Below are 13,506 nucleotides of genomic sequence, written 5' to 3'. Positions count from 1 at the left end.
TGCTGATCAATCATCATATAAAAATTGACAAAATAGATTTAAAATAGTCTTTAACAGAAGAAATCCTTCTTCCGTTAACGACTCTTTCAAATTCTTAGCGCTATCTCGTTTACCTTACAAGCTGGAACAACTTAATAACCTATTGATTACTATAAAAGAAAATATCGACGGTCCCTACGTACATTCCCTCAAGTGGTACTTACGGGATTTGCCTTTTTTGTTTCCGTGACCTTCCGGTTGTCATATACTTTCGATTGATCAAAGAAAAATTAGTAAAAATGCTTTAATTCTACCCTAAATCAACACTCGACAAACCCCAGAACTACAACACTTCCAATGTAAAATGTCACTAGTGAGAGTTAAGACATTTAATTTTTACATTGGCAAGTCAACAACACCCCCGCGCGCCTCCCCCGTAACTCCCACATGCGGGCTTGTTGCGCTCGCGCAAAAAAGAAAATGAAAAATGTAAAAGATAAAGGTAAAGCCATCAAAATATCGTCAGGTAAGTTGAAATAAAATGAATATATTTTAACGTTTTTATTTTATTTTCTCATAAAAGACAACAAATAAAGACTTCGTGCAAAATTTCATAGCTCTGCGATTGATAGAACTTGAGATACAAGTGTTTGAAACTTCAAACCGCTCTCCTGTAAAATTTGCGTTTTCCAATTAGGTTATTGTACGTAGGGACCGTCGATATGATGTACATGACACTATGATTATCAACTGACTATAATGAATAGTACCCATAACTACACACAGTTAGAATCTACACCACTTTTACGTAGCACAAGGTTGTACTATTCTGAACCACTTTTAGTTCAAAACTGTTTTTAATGCATCTAAGTTCAGTCCGACACTCCCCAAAAGGTTTGGGACACTGAAGTTCGGACTTGCTGCCGACAAATTAAACAAGTCGACTCACTCAAAGTTTGACAAATCCGATTTCCTGTCGGTCTTTTACAAGTTCAAAGTCCATCAGAAGTGTGAAGAACTTAAGTATTGTTAATTTTTTTGTAACATCACATGATAGCATTACTATTTCTATTAGAGAATCAAATTTAAATATAGAAATTAAAATGCATGCATTGGAGATAATCTTCAAATATCGTATTTTTCTACAATTTTGCAGAACAATTTTTTAAGTTTTAATTTTATTTACTCCACAGTCCGAAAGCATTAACCCTAACAGGTTTTTTTCAGTCCATCCCAACACCTACTTTTCTAACGAAAAAACGGATTCCATACAATCTTAAGCCATCCAAGGTATCAACAGTAATCCTTAAAACGGGATAGAAACAAAAAAAAGGCAGGTTTTTTGTTTTTTAAGTAACAATGCTAAGTAAAAGAGCAAAAACGCTGAAGAGGCTTTTCGTACCTTAAAATTTTTCCTCAGGTAATAAGTACAAGTATTTTACTTCGTGTGGCAACGCATCTTAAAGGCGCTACTACGAGCTTTTGAAAGGGTGACAAAAATGTAAAGATTATTTTATGAGTACTTATATGTTATGAAAAATGAGTTAAACAAGTTAGTATTATTATTTTCTTGAGTAATTTATATTTATAGTAGTGGTTTAATGTCAATGGCTACGACTACTATAAAATCTTTCATTTAGTATGTCTCCATTCTATAGTTCACTGAGTCAATCTCACTAGTATCATTCGGTTATTAACATGATTTAGAAAAAAACACAACGTTTGATACACAGATCGATAAGAATACATAAATAAATACCAATATTAAAATCAATCATATTATTGTTTGTTATAAATACGTCTTTACTTAATCTTGCAAGTACGATGACTCATCAAAAATCTAATCCCACAATCTCAAAGCGACAAACATATGAGAAACAAAAGTAGTACTCCCCCGTGATTCCCATCTCAGCGGATGTTAATGCTCTTCTTCATGATGGGTACCATTTACCGTTATTACACCTTCTTTTGGCGAACAGCTCTATCACCAAAATAATGAGAGCCTAAATAACTTATTTTGTCAAGACCCCTCGTTTGGATATGTTGCGTATGTTAAGTGCCCCTTTTGGCGCGGATTTGAGGGGATGAAATTCCATTTGCAAGTTAACGTTCGGCCTAACATGTTATTTATACGTTCGAGTTTATTTTTGACGCTGGAGCCGGCTTTCATATTAATATTTTGATGGAAATGTTTTTTAGAGGAATGATTTGGAATATGTCAACTGTGAGTATTATTTGTGTTTGATGTTTTTGTGGTTTACATGTGGGATTTTTATGTAACAAAAATATATGACAAATAGCCTTAGAATTAGAGTATCTTACAATATTTTCTGATCCGAAAGATAGCTGAACACTTATTTTTAAACTTGTTACTCAATAACATTACTAACGAGAACTTAGCAAAATTGAAATGCATAAATATCAATCTAATTTTAATAGTACCATATTACAACATCAGAAAAAATATTTTCAACTTATAAAAAGGAGTCTACAAACGTTCCTATGCCTCCTATCGAAAAGTTTGTTCTCATTACTTTGGTTCACAGAAATAGTGACTCATTCGCCAATTCATGCATTTATAAAACCGTTAATTTTCATCAATTAACAATAAATGCAATGAAACAGCAATCTAATGAAACTATATCATCGGCTGCAATTGAAAGCATTCGCTTTTAGTATCAATTAAACAGCGATGGTTTAATGGTACCGATCGAGAATTCACCACGATTAATATTCTATCGTACGTTCAACTGGCCATTTTGAAGTTCCCCATTCAGTAAGACGGACGTTTTAGCAGACTGGACAGGTCCAAGTTAGAAAATGTAATTGAATTGTTATCCAATTTAATACATATTGCAAAATCAGTTTTAAGTAATAAAAACTCTTTTTTTTTCTCGTGTCTTCGCTTAGGCTTAGGAGCTCATATCGGACTAAGATTCCTATATCGGACAAGTGTAAAATATAAATCTGATGATACATTCGACATGTAAAGTATAGTTTCTAAAGTGGAGGTCATGGAACAAAGATTATCTTCCTTTTTATCAGTTTTGAAAAGTACACACTGAAACGACCAAAACCCACAGAAAACGCAGTTAAATATGCGTATAGCTAACGATCATGACAATTCAATTCGAAGGTTTAAAAGCTATATTTAATGCTCTATGTAAATAAGAACTGTAATAAAACATTACACAAAGAACAAACTGTTGTACTAAAAAGCATACAAAACACTATGTAAATTATTTTAACGATATCAAAGTATACTTTTCTGTGCCTCGATTCTCTTATACTATCGACTACCGACAACCGAACTGTCATCGAGAAATTTTGTATGAAAATCTGATCAGCGCCTCTGACGGGTGTCGTAGGAAACATTTTGGCAGTACATTCTAAATGTCAAAATTCGATAGCTAGCCGGTTGTCGGTAGTCGATAGTGGTAGAGAATCGAGGTACTGATCTAATTCTAAAAATTCACCGTCACCATGACTCATGATTTTAACCAGGTAAGTTAAAAGCCTTAAACTTACACCAAACACTTAGAATTATAAATGCTGGAATAGAACAAGACGGAAAATTGTCAACAGCTTTCCTCAATAACATAAATTGCTGTGCAATTATTGTTCTACCACTATTCGAGTAATTGCCCGCTATTAAGACTGGGGGACTTGTAAATTATATGAAACTAGCTCTCGCCCACGACTTTGTTCGTACGGCAAGATCCAGAGGTAAATAATCATATGAGTAAAACCATCCAGTAATGCAAGCCTATATTTTCTATCGAAACATTCAAACGAATTTTCGCATTTTTGATATTAGTAGGACTAGTTGAAACGCGCGGTTCTGCTCCCGTATATAGTTTGGTATCCCTTTGGACTGCAAAACTTTTGTAATAAACGTAGCCTATGAATCCTATTGAAGACCTACAAATAATATTCTAGGTCTACTGCTTCCATCCAAATTTTAAATATTTATATTTTATATAATCTGTTCAACTGCTTAGCCATGAAAAAACGACAGACAAGCAGACAATCTTTCGCGGTATTTAGTAGGGAAATATAAATAAATGGTTGCTTGTTGAACAGACTAATAGTATAAAGACAAGGAATTGTTGGACAGTTTTAGATTTCTTGCTACTCATAAATATTTCGTAGAACACTTCCGTGGAAAAAAATAAAGGTACCTTATTTTTATTTCGTAGTATTTGATCTAGTTAAAAATAGAATAAAGAAAATTGTATATTTTATTTGGAATGTAAAAGGGGTGACAGATGTAGGAAGTGAAATTATTCTCAGCCTTTAAAATAAATGTCAAGGTGAGTCATAAAAAGTACGTTGTTATTTAAAAAATACTTGACCGTTTAGGTAATAGTATAAATACAATTCTCAGTATAAATATGTATTTTGCTTCTATTCGTTGTTTTCACTACTTGTGACTTACGCGTCAGAGGTGCCACTTTTTATTAACGGCCTTACACCTCTACCTTACCCACTTTTCCATTTGGAAAATGGACATACGTTTGGCTAATTTGCATATTCTTGTTGCTATGCTAGTAACATCTAAATATTTCAGTCCAAGCTACTTGTTTTCAGCGACACATGCAGAGCAGTTTTTTAAAGGAATATCAAGTGTCTTGAATGAAAGTGGAGCATAAAAACCTGAATCTGAACAAAATAATCGGCTTAAAAAGGGAAGGTCACTCAGAATCTTGATAAAACACTCAGTTGAAAAGTACAACAAGGTGCTAAACGATACTAAAACAATGTCAGATGGAATTTGTTCTTGGGATTAATTACATTCACTAATGAAGATAGATTGTATTTGCTGAGTCTCTGAACTTTTAATGCTTAATGTTGTATCATTTTTTTCAGTGCCCTGGGAATTCTTCTTTAGTCAACTATTGCTAAGCAGATGTTAGGGATATTTATTTTATTTAGGTGGCCGCCTTTGTTGTTTAGGTAAGGCGACTGACGATCACGAAGTCTTAAGTTTTATTTCTAGACCGGATTTGTGTTAAGAGATATACTTTTTATTATTTCTGTTTGAACATGCTAAATGCATGAGAGAGTTTGAAGTTTTCTTCAAAAAAAATATAACCAAAGATGCAAGCACAATATAATTAATAACAAAACATTATTTTCTAACCATAGTGCTTTATATTAAGCCTAAGTAGGACATCGTTTTGTTCAAGGAACAACAATAAATTTTGATAGCTTTCCTAACTTCTCTAGAAATTACTTCGACTTAGTTCATTATCAATAGTTCTAAGAATCTCAAGTTCCTAATTATGTTGATGTTTTCAGACAGCGCCGTTTAATTATTAACTAGTTTTCTAATTATTAATATTTAATTAAACACAAGTTAACAAATAGACAGCAATGTAGAGACAATATTCTGGATCCAGTTCTAAACAACTTTTTTTTATTATTATTCACTGATGGATTAGGCATTTATCTCATATCATAATATATCTGATGGTAATAGACGGCGAAGATTAGGATGTTTGTTAGAGAAATACTCATTTGTTTTGCTTTTGAAAGCTCCGGGTTGTTGCTCGTTTTTGAACAGGCTGTATGTTAAAAAAATATATAAGTTTAACCACAAGTTTCGCTCCTTATGGATAAATTTCCGCTATCTTTTCCAGTATATCAAGTGTTAGTAACAGTTAATGTATGAAAACCTCAGTATTTTTTTTTATTATTGTTATAGTCCTGTCTTTAAAACGACAAACCTGATGCGTGCAATAGTAATTTCAATACGATGACCACCAAACAAGTTTAACACATTCAGACTTTCCGTTTATTTGTATTTAATGTAATTACAATCAACAAAAGATAAAGTATCGAATAATAAATAACCAATGTCAATACCATTGAAATTCCCCTCGAAATTTCGGACCCCATGCGTTTCTGGGCTCAATATTACAATAAATGGTCCGCAAACAGTATTAAGCATTGTGAAAAGAATCGTATTACACTCTTTCGTATTATTAAAAGCAACAAATCAAGTACTTATAAATACATTGTGCAGAGGGTAGACGTAAAAAATGTATTTTTCGAAAATCACTGGGATATAATGCTAGGACGCGTGTGATTTTTTTGGGTTTGACAAAAAGTATGCGTGATGTCATGACAAAAAATAGAAATGATTAAGTTGTTTGGCAGAGTTAAAAAAGTAGGGGAAGATCGAAGTGATTTTTTTATTTCATTTAAAAATAACATAATAGAAAAAATTACTAGTAAATGTTGTTATGCGGAAATAAATAGCGCCCCGGTGGATAAAACTAAATTTCCGTATCAAAGAGTTAACAAAGAAGGCTATATGATTGGCTTGTGCCGGAACTTTAACACGTTAAGGTCCTAAGCTACCTTAGTTTACTTTGATTAGTAGGGATGACTATACTGTGATCTGCGCTAATCTTATTTCATGAGCAAGCTTGTGCTTTAATACGAAATATTAAAATAAACAGTAAAATGCTTTGTATACTTTAGCATATTTCAAAAGTTTCCATTCATCTCTTTATTTAAACTCGGAATTTTCTAATTACTGTAGTTAATAGTATTCTTACTCCACTAATTCATGTCCGATGTAATAGATGGCGCTGGCAACTTTAGGGGTAGGCCTTTCAAACGAAAATTAGGTAGCCTTAAATCCCTCGGGGGTAATTTTAACTAAGCTTTTACTTAAAAGGTCTGGTAAAGCTAAAACCTTGCGTCAAAGCTAACACAGGGCCATTACGCGGTGTTTAAGATAAATATTCGATTAATCTTACATTCGTTGAATTGAATTTATGTTGATGTTTCTGATTCCCAAAAGGGAAAGGTATTCGAAGAATAAAATGCTAAGTGCTTTGGTGATAGGTGATGTAAGGGTATTAGTATGTTTGTGTAGTAAAAGTGCTTTCTGGAATTGGGAACAGAATGAAAGAAGACAAGCGATTCTTTGAAGTTCTTGAAACGACCCCGTCTTTTGATATTCTAGTATTCAATTTTTTTTAGTTTGTTTGGCTGTCGCACCGCAGAACCTTTCCTTTCATTCCATATAGTCAAATAGTTCAGGCCAGTAATTTTGAAGTCCAGAGTTTGGTTTTCTACCACATTTAAAATGTCAATCAAGCTCTCGACAATTGTCTGTACCGACTAGAAAATTGCTCATCTGGTCATCCTATCCCAAAATCTTAAATCATATTATTATTAAACTTCATAAAAATCATCACCAATTACAATTAGCATCGGACTTTCATTGCTTTATAAATAAATCAGTTTGAAGTACAACTAATCCAAAATCCAAATCGGATCCAAAGTTTTTACACTACTAACCTAAAACTTGCGTAATCTGTTCCAGCACTACTAATTGCGTTTCTAGTACTCAGTTGTTTATTAAGGTCCTCTAACTTTCTTATTGGCTTCTTAATGTCCAACTTTAGAAGGAGATAGTCGTTTGGAATGCCTAAATGTAGTGGATATTTGCCTTATCTTTTATGGTTTAGTAATTGAGGGTTTAGACTAAGACTTGTTGAGTAAAGGCTGTGAATCTAGGAGTTCTTCGGTTTATACTCAAAATTATAGTTATTTGATTTCGCGATGGGAATTTTTAAAAATAACAGTAACAGTACCGCAATTTTGTACAGTCAGTACTGTCGAGTATCGAAATTTTGACATTTAGAATGTACTGCCAAAATATTATTTCCTACGACATTCATCAGAGGCGCTGATGAGATTTTCATACAACATTTATCGATGAAAGGTCGGCTGTCGGAAGTCGATGTTAGTTAAGCATCGAGCTACTAGTGTTCTATATATATTATATGGGAAAGGATCATATTTTACAGATATAAATCATCGGTCCGAAAAATAAAGTGACAGAAATTTAACATATTGTTTTGTAATTCCTCTGATTATGTTGAGCTTAATGAAACAAACCATACGCATTCATCGCCAGACACCAGACTTATGCAAAACCATATTATTCAAATCAATCCTAAATCCTTTTAAAAAGAAGTAGAAGTATTATGATATTGAAAGTGCCTTTTTCAATAACGATTGAGACCGCAGTAAGCCTATAAAGAACTCAATAAGGTATTGCAATAATGCTCACTAGATTGAACATAAGCACGAACCCTTACTTATCTCGTAATACCAATAAAGGAATTCCAACCAAATAGTTCTATGAAACTCATAGATACAATTACCACATCAATGATCGCGCTTAATCTTCCAAGGGAACTTAACCAACTCACACTATTGGACAATTTCAACTTTAAGTTTAGGAAAGTAAGGTTGAGATTCGTTTAAAGAAAAATTTGACAAAATTGCAATTCTTTACTTGTGCGTTCTTTCATGTGATCTGCTGAACTAAAAACGTTTCCGCGATATAATGGGGGTATGTAGAGGGGTGATAAAGTACGGATATCGCATGGGGCTAACGAGACAAGAAGATATTGTGTTAGACTCTTTGTGTTTGAGAAATAGTGGGTCATTAAGATCTGTTCGTTTTATGGCTATGACTTCTGGACAAAGTGGAGCGTGCGACGCTGAATGAACGCGGTCGTTAGTAACTTGATGTCTGATGTTAGTTAGAAAACTTTTGACTAAGTTTTTTGGCAGACCTTTCTGTTTTGTGACTGGCTTTTGGCACTTTGTACGGTGTTTCAATGTACTCGTACTGTTGGCACGGTAACATCACTTCTAGTTTATTATTTACTGTCTTTCTGGTAACGGATGAATACTTTGACTTTTGTAGTAAGTTACTTTGCATAGCCTGTGTGTATATTTGGAATGCTTCCTTGTCCAATACTAAGGCTAAGACGACTCTCTTAGATATGCAAAATTGTCTTTTATTCGTTGTTAATTAACTGCATATTATCCCATTAAAACCTTAAAAGATAATTAGAATATTTGGAAATGTGTACTGAAAATTATTATTCCATATTTTGTACGTGATCACAAGCTTAATCTATCTAATGTAAGCGATTAACATTTCAATTTGCATTCAAAATATGATACAAACGCAACTTTGGTTGGAATTTAGCGTATGAAAACATGTAACCATGTAATTTCCTACTAACATCAATGTGAAACTAATCGAAGTTAGGGTAATATTCAAATACCGCTAATATTGGAGTCAGCAGTAAAATACCAAATTTATATTAAAATGTCAAAACGATATTTAGGCTAGTTACATACTTACGTTAATGCGATTTGTTATTACTATTGAATAGTTTGTAATCGATTTCAAATCGATTCAATGCAGTCGCTGACTAAACACTAAAATTATATAAAGCACTGGATGGATCAAAATTTGATAAGGCTCATATGTAGTAAGTACCGAAGACGAGCCGCGGACTTCAGATTATACGGCCTCAATAAGTTCTGGGGTATCTGTTATTTTGTGGAGACTCGCAACTTGACTTTGTTGATAGAGCATAAAGCCACTACAGGGTATATTTGTCGGCATCTAACGAAAGCAGCTATTATCAGAAAACTGGTTCAAAAATACATTTTATATTCTGCTCTAGTAAATATATTTCACTAGCACACAACACAGAAAATAAAAAGCAAACATCTCCCAAGCCGCTATTCCTAAGCATATCTTTTGAATTCACAAAGCTTCAAGACATGTAGCGCCTTACATTTTCTAAGCTACTTCGTATAATCGTGAGACTGTAAGCCGCCTACCGCCAGTACTTTCATAAACCCATGGGCGGATATTGAAATTCTGCTAACGCATCGACAGTTCGTATCGTGTGCAATAGACTGTTGTTAAAACTTCCATATTGCAAATGTGAAATTGTTTTTTTGGGTGGTTGATAGTTTTAGCTTTTTAGCGTGGTCAGATTTTCATACAAAAAATTCATCCAAAGCTAGCCGGTTGTCGATAGTCGATAGTGGTAGAGAATCGAGAGACAGCATATATAGTAATTCGGCAGCAACCAGCATACCTTGCATTTACTTAGGGTTGTATATTTTAGTAAAATATGAATTTTCAAGTATTGGTTATAAGCTTGACGTAAGGATGAAAACCTTTGAAATTTATGTAGTATATTTTGTTTGCATTCTACGAATTCATTTCATTTAAAGGACAAAAATCAATCAACCAATTTTCTTTCACACATACGTGAGTTGATGAAATGGCAAACATTCCATGAAATACAATCTATAAACCCATTGCTGTGATGGTTGGGACGGTTTTTAGGTAGTAATAACGATTTTTTTTTTCGGGCTGAAAAAAAAAATTTGAAGTATTATGAAAAACACAATTATTAAAATAATATTTATGAGTGATTCACTGAAAGAAATGAAATAAAATCAGATAATTTATTTTAAGTCTCGTAAGTTGACGATACAGTAATAAAGATAAAACCGATGAGAAAAAGTAAGCGGCATGCCTGTTTAGTATTTTTTATATTGTATCACAGCTTTTCTTGCCAAACGATTTATTGCACATGTATTATTATATTGCAATTTATTGTAGAACTATTGACTTTGCCAAAACGTTACACTTTAACTGTTTATTCTGATAACAGATAATTATGAGCGCCAAAATGGTAAACCGAAATTTTAATATTAAAAATGAATAACAACTTGCTTTTTTCAAAATGACCTATAGCTAAGTCTAGACATGTATAGAGATTATATTATTGTACGTTTAATAAAATAGATCTATTTATTGCATTGCCTAATTTTATCCGTAACCGTTCCGTCGTTTAGACGTATCAGTATCAATACTAGTAAGAACGTTAAAAGTAATATAGTCTTGACTTTAGGGCTGTAACAAATTCAAAAACGAGCTGCTCAACTCTACAACGATGGCTTTAATTGCGTCTAATTCCGTGCAAAAGATAAAAGAAGGAATTCTTTGTGTGGATGCAATCCCGTAAAACGCGCACGTGGTGTTGTACTCTGCGTGGTTTGTACTCTGGCCGCTGCGCTCCTTCATCGGGCACCTTTCATATTTTGAAGTACTACAGGCGTGGCTCCACTGATGAAGATTTGCAATTTTGAAATACCTAAATACGACTTAATAATCTACACTGACTTGTCCGCTAATACACTAGACGAAATATCAAAACTTTTGTATCTATAAAAATAAATTAAACTTGAAATTTTCGCACGCGTTTCCAAGTAACCGGGGAACAACCATTTCCGTCGAATTGAGAATCTCCTCCTTTTTTTTAAGTTGGTTAAAAACAAACACAGTTTTAATAAATGACTATTAAATTTTCTTTCCTCTAAGAAAATTAAACAACTATTCGGGCAACCATTTGTGAAACAATCTAGGCCTCTTCGTAGCCTGATGAAGTTTTGCAGCCTACAAATACAATGGGGCCCACGTTGACGTGTGTTCTGTTACAACCATACAAGCGAACAATTTCAACGCAGATCAGAAATTCATTGCTCACAAGAAACAATCACTGCTCTCGTGTAGTCCGTTCGTATGTACCAAATTACATTTTGCTGGCATCAACACAAAATCTTCCTTACGCATATAGCATGGTTGCATGTAGTGGAAACTTGGATACAACATACTATAGCTCTGATATAATCGACTACCAAGAATCTACTAAGTTTTTTATTAAGTGTATTGTTCTATTTCTACTTTTACATACGTACGAACGCAAGCGCAAGCGTGCTGAAATACCTAAAAACGTTGTATGACACTTCTTAACGCTTCTTCTTCTGATGGATTGACGGTAGCGTAGTCGAAGCGCTCAATTCAGTCTTGATATAAAGGGTTCGATTAAGAATAACCCGTTCGGTAGTGTACAATTTTTAAAGTCGGCACGATAGTCTGCCAAACGTTTGACGTGCAATACTTGACAAGTTCTAGCAAAATTCGCAGGGAGCGCTGTTAAGTGTTTTAATATAAAGATCTATAGGCAACGTTATCCACGCTGTCTTTATATACCAATACACGAAAGATTTATCCACCTTTCATCGACGCTTAGGTTTTGCCCCATAGTCTTTTGTACTGCTATTCAACTATCGTTAGCCGTATGTGGTAGAAAATCACCCTTTTGTATAATAATATATGTTTTGGTGTCGTGGTAGTGGTACAATCGCTAACAAGAAGACCGTACCTTAAGCAGTGTCAACACGCTGTCGCGCCGCGTAAATAATAAAGGCGCGGAGAAGCCTCGCGTCTGGAGACGTAAATATGTGTACGCTCGCTACTTTTTATTACGAATGTCGCCGTCCCACTTGCGTTTAGTGGTGATGAGTCTTTAGTGGGTACGATACGATCTGTAGCGCGATTCTCTACAGTCGGTACTGTCAAGTATCGAAAGATTGACATTTAAAATGTATCAAAATAGTACGACACCCGTTAGAGGCACTGATCGGATTTTAATACAACATGTCTCGATGGTTAGCCGGTTGTCGATAGTCGATAGAGGTAAAGAATCGCAGTACTGTATGAGTATTATGAATTTCAGTTGACAACTAGAGCACGGCGTTTTAGATTAAATTACGGGCAATTTGAAAAACATGTAAACAACGGACAAAAGGATAAACAGTTCAAAACATCTATCCGTCTTGTGTAGGAATTGAATCTTGGATACTCGCGCGGTTACGAGACGTTTTTCAATTTAGTAAAATGTTTGGCAAAAACTTGTAACAGTAGAGTAAAACTTGTAAAATCGTCTCGTACCATCTAAAAACGTAATATCCTCTTGTTTAAACCAAGGGTTGTAATTACCCAGAATTTCATTCAAATTCTTGTTTGGCGTATCAAATATCAACAACTCTACAGCTATTAATATAATTTGTATAACCTCAAATAGAATCAGGATATTTGTTTCACTTCCTATTATAATCATTTTGTTTATCTTAAGACTATTATTAGAATGCTTTGTAAAACTAGATAAATGTTTGTATGACTTCGTAGAAACGAGTTATTTCTGGCGGAATGTCGGATTTTTTAATGGAATCGAAATTGTATTGACAGCCGTCAAAAGGTGATTGAACTTCCTTAAGAAGCTGATGCTTTTTTATGGCTTTGAAGTGTTGCTATGCATACATGTACTTCTGTAAATCAATAATTGTATGAACCATTACTTACGACTTTTGACTTTTGACTCCGTAAACTTGCCCGTTAAATGGTTTTGTAGAAACCCAAAACCTAGCAGTTGGTAGATAGCTTTGTTTGATGATGATGATAATGATAAGCTGATCCCCATCAGCTTATCATTATACTTAGATACATCATGCTCAGTTTTTTTGTTAGAGATTTGTATATACAAAAATTATTAAGCAACAAATAAATGAAAAATAAAAGTTCAAACATATCAAATTGGTAAGTAAATATTCACAAATAAATTTTCAAATTTAATATTTTACTAGAAAAGGACCGTACATAAAAACGTTTCAAACCAGTTTTTACGTATTTCAATTTAACAAAGTACCAAACATTAACCAAATGAAAATGTCTAATAGCAGTTGAATTTAAATCAAAATTTCAGGTGGCCGTATTGATGCATATTGTAATGTGAAACATTAATTAGAGCTTTAATCAATGTGTACTGAGTTGAC

This window comes from Anticarsia gemmatalis, chromosome 12 (genome assembly GCF_050436995.1).
Source record: "Anticarsia gemmatalis isolate Benzon Research Colony breed Stoneville strain chromosome 12, ilAntGemm2 primary, whole genome shotgun sequence".
In the NCBI taxonomy this organism is placed as follows: Eukaryota; Metazoa; Arthropoda; class Insecta; order Lepidoptera; family Erebidae; genus Anticarsia; species Anticarsia gemmatalis.
The sequence above is the reverse complement of the archived record's forward strand: the minus strand, read 5'-3'. Positions refer to the sequence as shown.